Raw genomic sequence first — 7678 nt, forward strand, 5'->3', positions numbered from 1 at the left:
CAACTAACCATAATTCAAGTGGATGTATTAATAAATACAAACATTCAAAACCATTAATTTTACCTCAAACACCATTTTAAAAACTCTATTTTAGAGTATCACACTGTCTTTAACCTTAGCGATAGGTAGGGGGGGCAAATATCCTAGTCTGGGGTCCCCCTTCAGGATGTGGGGTCCATGTTTTGGTGTATAAATTGTTTTACATGCGGTGTGTCACTGTCTTCTGTGAAGACCTGTGGTGTGTCGTGGGTGAGAAAAGGTTGCGGGGCACTGATTTACATACCGGTGCAAGTCAGTTTACAGAAAGCCAGGCGGGAACCGTTCCAATTTTTATTGCTGATTTTGGCAAAATTCATGAATACAAAAATGAAAACCTAACCTAACAAATAATCCAGTAGGTATATCAGCTATTTTCAAAATTTGTTTGCCGCTGGCTTCCTATAAACCGACAAGAACAATATACCTACCTACTTGCACTGTTTGAAAACACCTCAGAAACATTGGTACTTAAAAAAATATGACACCTGACAGAATTCGAACCTGTATACATTGAATTCTGGCTGATGCGCTTTACCAATTTAGTCACCAGTATTATATCCAATAACGGCATAACTAGCCGTAATGAGACTGAAGCTTTTTACAAATTATGCTAGTATTATTGACCTTTGCGGCTTGGTAAGAATACAATGGGACACAGCTTCGAGCGGTTCCATTAATCGAGCAGATATGTTTTAAAATTGTGTTTTATGTTCATAAAGAATGTCACCTTCACAAATATTGTGATATACCTAGTATATTCTATAAGATCCCTTTAGAGCAGTGTGGACTCCTCCAAAAGTGCAATTAGTAATATTATCAAGGCCTGAACAAAAACGATGCATGAGTGCGAGTGGGAAAGTATTCGGCACCCTTATAATCTCTGCGACACGCGCTAGAGTAAGATAAAAGGTTTACATATGTTTGAGTTAGTTTCCAAAAGTATCGCCGACAAATTGTGGTAAATCGCTTCACGTAGCGTCGTAGCTCGTGTTGCTAAATTGCTATTTTTTGTGTTAAACATAGTCATTGGTAAATATTTTTAGTTATTTAAGCAGGAAAGATGGTTTTATGTGTTGTATTAAAATATGGTAGCCGTACTGATAAGCAAAAAGATGGTATTACGCTTCATAGGTAAGTTGATACATGTTCGTGATAATTTATTTGTATATTATTATAGAAAATTATATTTTAATTCTGAGCGTCTAGTGCGAGCACTACCGAAATGGTCTATGGTCTCGAACATTTGTAGACGAATGCGTTCGCTCGCCCACAAACCAAACGCATGGCACGCAGATTCATTTAGCAATGCAACGGGTGGCGTCTAGATGTATCTATAGTCTATGAATATTATGCTCTCTGCGAATATAATAATATTTTATAACAGCTGAGCAAAGGAAAGGGTGAAAAAATGAAATTCAACATTTATCATAAAACATCAATTATTTATTAAAATACTTAAAACTACCTATCTATTAAAAATCATCAATCCAAGAGGTACTTAACTGGGTGGTCGACTTAAACTTAAAAATGTAAGGAGGTTTGACATGTAATTTCTTTGCTTGGTCTAAATATATTACAATAAATCATCAATGTTATAAAGGAAAAAATCAATATGGGTAGGTAGTTACATAGGTAAGTATTAAAAGTAATAAACTTCTGTGACCAATCAAAACGTGGGCGGACATTCTTCTCAGGATGAGCACCATGGTGTAGAGTAGAGAGCCGTTACGCGGCCAAACTCGTCTGGCTCATAGCAAAGCTATATTGGCTTCCTGGAGTCGATTCGCATACGACACAGCTCGGGCCATGTAAATCAAATCATCCACATTATGGTGAGCGTGGAATTTGTTTAAACAATTCTCATACTGCAAACAAAAAACCATTGATAAGATTAAGCAAACGTGTACAGAAATAACACAGAAATAAACAGAATATTACTTAAAGTATTTGCTGTATAAACGTATACTACGTAGTCAACAATTTATTGTTTTTACATTTCATTGCTTGTTTGACCATTAGATGGGTGAGCAGCACATTGCATAGAAAGCCTTGGGGCATAGATAGCAGTGGTGAAGAGTGGAGGTAGGCTATTAAGAACTGCCATCAATAGTGCACATTAAACTTTGTCAGTCATGCATATTTTTTTCATTGAAATAAGACAACTTACAGATGGTGTTGGGTTAGTTTTTTTTAAATTCAATTAAACCCTGCAAAAACAAGTCTTTTACAAATTAACATCCACATAGACTTTTTTGGAATACACTTTTATCCCAAATTGCTCCATGAGATTTAGTCGATCACCCTTGTCATATAGATACACATATTTCGGACCATGAATTGGATCTACAGTATGGCTGCTGCTCTCTATAAAGATGTGCTTGGTGAATTGTGAATCTGAATCACTAAACTGTTTTACAAGTTTCACAATGCAGATAATAAACACCTCTTCTCTGAAGTGTATATTGATCTATCTAGTATCAACGATGAAACAAAGACAGATGACAAAATGACTAAGATGGTTATACATAATTATTATATCTTTAAAAATGAAAGTTTATGTCTTGTATATTAATAAAAAATGGGATGATATAACTGCAAATCAGACTGCTCTAATTAAATCCAAGCTTCGATGTCATCTGGGAATTGATCAGTGACTTTCTTGAGATGTGCACGAGCTACATCTCGTTAAGATTGAAAGTTGATGTAGCGTATAGGGATCCAAGAATTTTTATTATCTCATAGTTGTTTGGTTGAGCCTTTATGCCATTTTCGAAACATTGGGAGGCCCAGTGAAGGAATAATTGTTGAATACAATAAAATAACTTAATATATTTATACATTGGCTTTGAATGAATTATTTGAATTCGCCCACCTACAGTATTGACAATAATAATTACAATATTATATAGACTAGAACATAAATTTCAGTCCTTATACTTAAGGTGACGCATCAGTGAAACGCCAAATAATTTTCAACTGTACGCGCGACGAAATTTTGTACTCGCTTCGCATTCCTTGAGAGAACGTCGAGTCAGACATACGTCACTTTGCTGCGTGATGGCGACGGGCCAATTAATTCTAAAATCGTGTAAAGATGACTAAAAACGTTACCCATTTACTTTAAAAAGAAAACATGTCAATGAATATATTATTATTGTTAATAATAGAATAATAAACAGAACATAAAATGGACATATGTTGGATTTATATGAGAAATAATATTTCGTTTGACAGGCGTCTTTTGCACCCGCGACCCGCAATCCGCACATCGCCTAGCAACGATCTTTTTAGACCGTGCCTCAACTAATGCATGGCCTTAACTAAAAATAAGAAAAAACTCATCAAAAAGTTGGATGGCAAAATTAAGAAGTGGGCACGATCCTCAGCCATGAGTGAATGACCAAGAAGAAGGATGTATGTGGCAGTGAAGAATTATGGACCGAGAAAAATGGAGGAAGCTAAGGAGGCCTTCATCCAACTGTAGATCGACCCCCGCTGAAGATGTTGACTTGATAAAAAGCTTATTGTGTGAACATAACAATTATTGTAAAGCAATTTTCCCAAGTGGTGATACCAGGTCATATTCTATTATATACAAAATTTGATTCATAGACAGCATAAGGATCTCTTCGAATTTTCATACTGACATACTAGTACTTTTTAATAGTTTATATTAAATTATAGATTCTTCAAGATGTTACACAAGATTTAACAATGAAACATGCATCAATCTTCCATACATAACTCGAAACAGGTTCAGAAACAAACGTAATTGATAAAAATGTTAGAACATGACATGGGAATCAACCCTAGATCTATCGCATGCCAGCTGAGTCAGCTTGAGAAGATCCAAGATTTTTCGAATGGGTATTTTACTGAGGCTGTTCCAAGTTAAATATTTTCAATGAAGATTGTTACATTCTTAAATCACGTGTATTATTTAGGAATATCAACTGTTAAGCTGTGGACCCAATAGGTTGAGCAAACCATCATCTATTTCTTGTAAAAAATATCTGTTATGAGACCTCTTCGTGAGGCAGCCGAGATCCACATCAGATTGTAGGGCCAGTAAAAAATATATTTTTAACTGTACGCCTATACAAATATGATATAAGATATACATACATTCTCTGAATCCCCTCGATAAAAATAATAAACATCTGCTCGAGGCCAAAGTGGGGCAGGACAAATGCAGAAAGCGCAAACTGCGTAGGCTGGTCGTGGTGTCTCGTGCAAGTTAGTAACAGCTCTCCGCACACAACCCCTGATTCTCTGTGTTGTGGAACGCACGCAGAGTCAGGTACTGGACTTGGATTGCAATCCTGAAAACAAATAACAAAACAACTGAATGAACTGAACTGAGAAAAATTTTCACCCTGCTGAATTAAGCGGATACACAAGGAGATTGAATTACTATTATGATTACTAGATAGATGGAGCAACGAGATCTTTTTAAAATTTATGTAGAAAGAATTTTATTCTTTTCCTCATAAATTTCATACTCATGTGATATATGAAATTTACATTATGTATGTAATTTTATTAATCAGACATTATTATAGGTTAATATAATTTTTTCATGTTTTCTTTACAGAGATTAAATGGCCCACATGCTCAGCGTAGGTTAAAATGGAGCTTTTATGGTATATTCAGAGCATAACCCTGGACATTTATAAGACGTTTTAGATAATCAATTTATATAATTTTGAAGCCTTATTATCCTCTATATTTATTTTAAACATTTGATGACTGCATAAAGTATTTTTATTACATAAAATAGTATTCTTTTAAACTTCTCGCTCTAATGTTTTAGAATATAGTCATATTTCGGTACATCCATGTGCAGTGGTGTTAATATTTTTTAGTTTCATTAATTTTTAAACGCATTTACAAAACCATTAGTAAAATTAATGTTAACATTATATAGCGACATATTTACGATAAAAAAATATATTTAATAATCTTTGTGATTTATATCTTGATTAATAATCTGCATTTTATTATTAAAAAATTGACACGATTAACACATTTAAAGATAATTCTAAAGATACTCATTATAAGCTATGTCTTTGACCATTCAAATGTGATAAACATCCTACGAATAATAATGCATTACAATAATTATTGACGTAAGAATAAGGTACTTAGTATTTTTTTGAAATACGCCATTTCTATTGGCATTTCCCAGTAGTTAAGCTACAACATACAGCCGTAACCATAAATTGACAAACGATAAATGAAGTAGGGAGTAAGATCATGGTAACGCGCGTGTTTAAACTTGTACCGATTTAAAAAAATATATTTTTTTCGGTTAGGTTAGATTATGGTTACAATGTAAGTATCCCAAACCTTGCTTTATCCTGATTATTTAGCTTTATAAAGCAATGGCCCATGCCGAAACGGAGAACAGCCAGGCGGTTGGAGTTGGTTTTCAGAGTTTCCCTGTAGAAGCCGAGAGCGCTGCGATAGTCTTTTTTATTAAAAGCGATGTACACTTTCTATTCAACACAAAATTGAATTACGCATCCGCCGTCCACCACTTTATTACCCTCCAACAAGCACAAGTATGCTCGGCCCAAAAGATGATTCTGCAAAAAAAAATGCAGATGTAGGTACAGCATTTTCGCCAGTAAATAAATTTGGCTGTTGTATAATGAAAAATCAGTTGTTTTCATTATGTTTTTCCAAGTCATGTTGTGAATTGATTGAACTTGTAAATTGTAAAGTTCACTTCATATTATTAAATATAAATAAATTTGAACAAAATTTGACTAGGTTGAATAAAATAGGTAATGAAAGTGGGTCTTACATGATCGTACTTGACGATTTTGTCGGCAGTGGTGTATACGTTTGTGGCTTTGGTGAACAGATCCCGTTTCATGTTTTAATTCTTTTCATGGTTAGCTTCCTGCACGCAGTATGCGGTGAGCATGTCCAGGCACCGCATCTGATCTTCCTCTGAGTTAGAATAATCGATGTTGGCCGCGGTTAGTGCAGCCCGCATCCAAGATTTTGATGAAGTCATCAGTTCTTTTTGTTTACGTACGGCACCTGTATAGAATACAAACATTTATATGAGAATACGCAATTTGAAAAAATAAAAGGACCCTCGCAAACGATGCTAATAGAAATCAAGATCCGACACGTCCCATCCATTCATTCAAATATCATTCTCTCTGGACATAAAAATGTGGATAAATGTGGTTGAAAAATTAACCCTGCCTACATCGCAATAAGGGTTATTGTTGTACAACATTTCTTTGCAAAACGCTAATATATATAATATATTATATTGTAGCAAGTAGTTAAATATTAACTTTACCCACATTGCAAAAAAAGGATTATTCAAGATTTTTGAAAGATGTCTGACCTATTCTGCAAAACTTGCCCACTTTAATATTGTGATTTTGTATGAAACGGTGTATTATCTGGTACTTATATCAATGTATACAAACGAGTAAGTTTTAATACCCGCTCGGTTATTGTAACTTGGTTTCTATGGGGCACTATTTCTTTCAAAAAGTTTGAAACGTCATTTATGATGAGCAAAGTCTTTTTTCATTGAGGCATGACCATAATAGAGTAAATTGGACTAGAAATCATGCATTCTTGCACGCCAATCGAGATATCGGGAAGATTCTACAGGTGTCACTCTTAGCACAGCTATGAAAAACGCCCAACGTTAAGTACACCATGGTATACGCTCGACTATGTGTGTCGAGACGTGGTGGTTGGCGATGGAGAAAAGCAAACACCAGAGAGTATCATTACCCATAAAAATTGATTAAAAAAGTATTCATTTAGTTATTTAGTATAATATTAATATACCTACTCAAAAGGGTTCGCCATCCCGATTATAATTGATAGTTTTTTTTTCTACAATAGACTGTTTTCCCTAGGAAATTGATGGTGACATTCTAACTTCATTACATTCCATGCGTAAAATCTTATAAGTATTTACTACTTACTCTCTCTAGGCGAAGAATGAGTATTTTTTTCATCTCATGCGGTAGGTAATAAATGTTCGGGATACAACTTGATCACCTAAAAATAATTTAGATTAGGCAAACGACATTGGTTACGTTAATCACATGTCATAAAATGAAGTAAAATCACATCACAAAACTTTTGCTAGTTCAATGTAATAGGTAATTATAACGAAACTAAACAGTCAAAACGCTACATTGTTATGAAATAAGTGATGTTGAAGGTTTATCTTTACGCTATTATCAAAAATCAAAATGTTTCGAAGTCGCATGACCAACCACAAGCAGTAGGTATGAGAAACTAAAGAATGACGTCATTAAATTTTAAGCATATTAGACTACTAGAGTAAAAAATAATGGCGAGTTCAGTACCCGTGTTATGGGAATTCACCGTCTTCGAGCTGCATTGAGAAAACGAAACTTGGGATGCCCCGTAAGGAATTATTGCTTTGCCGTAATCTATTTTCACATTGCTGCAGAATTCATAATATACTATATTTTCTTATACGGAATAATCGTCAACTTAACCCTTCGTCTATTGTACGGTATAACGATACGCTACGGCGTACGCCAATCGATGTATGAAGCTTCTCTAAGCAACATAGAAAAATAATGAATCATTTCAGCGTATAGGCATGTGGGGCTTATAAAAT

At 34.6% G+C, this 7678-nt stretch overlaps 1 long non-coding RNA gene across 1 annotated transcript; it reads right to left on the reverse strand.

The window, feature by feature from the left end:
- Window positions 1–4209: 4209 nt before the first annotated feature.
- On the reverse strand, window positions 4210–6020 carry LOC147076030 (uncharacterized). The gene is made up of 3 exons (XR_015069906.1): window positions 5849–6020; window positions 5389–5627; window positions 4210–4361 (listed from the first exon to the last, which is right to left on the reverse strand). It is a non-coding gene; the product is annotated as an uncharacterized LOC147076030 (long non-coding RNA).
- Window positions 6021–7678: the final 1658 nt, after the last annotated feature.

Source organism: Rhyacophila brunnea, unplaced genomic scaffold (assembly GCF_057557595.1).
Source record: "Rhyacophila brunnea isolate RB1 unplaced genomic scaffold, BYU_Rbru_1.0 scaffold_136, whole genome shotgun sequence".
NCBI classification, from domain to species: domain Eukaryota; kingdom Metazoa; phylum Arthropoda; class Insecta; order Trichoptera; family Rhyacophilidae; genus Rhyacophila; species Rhyacophila brunnea.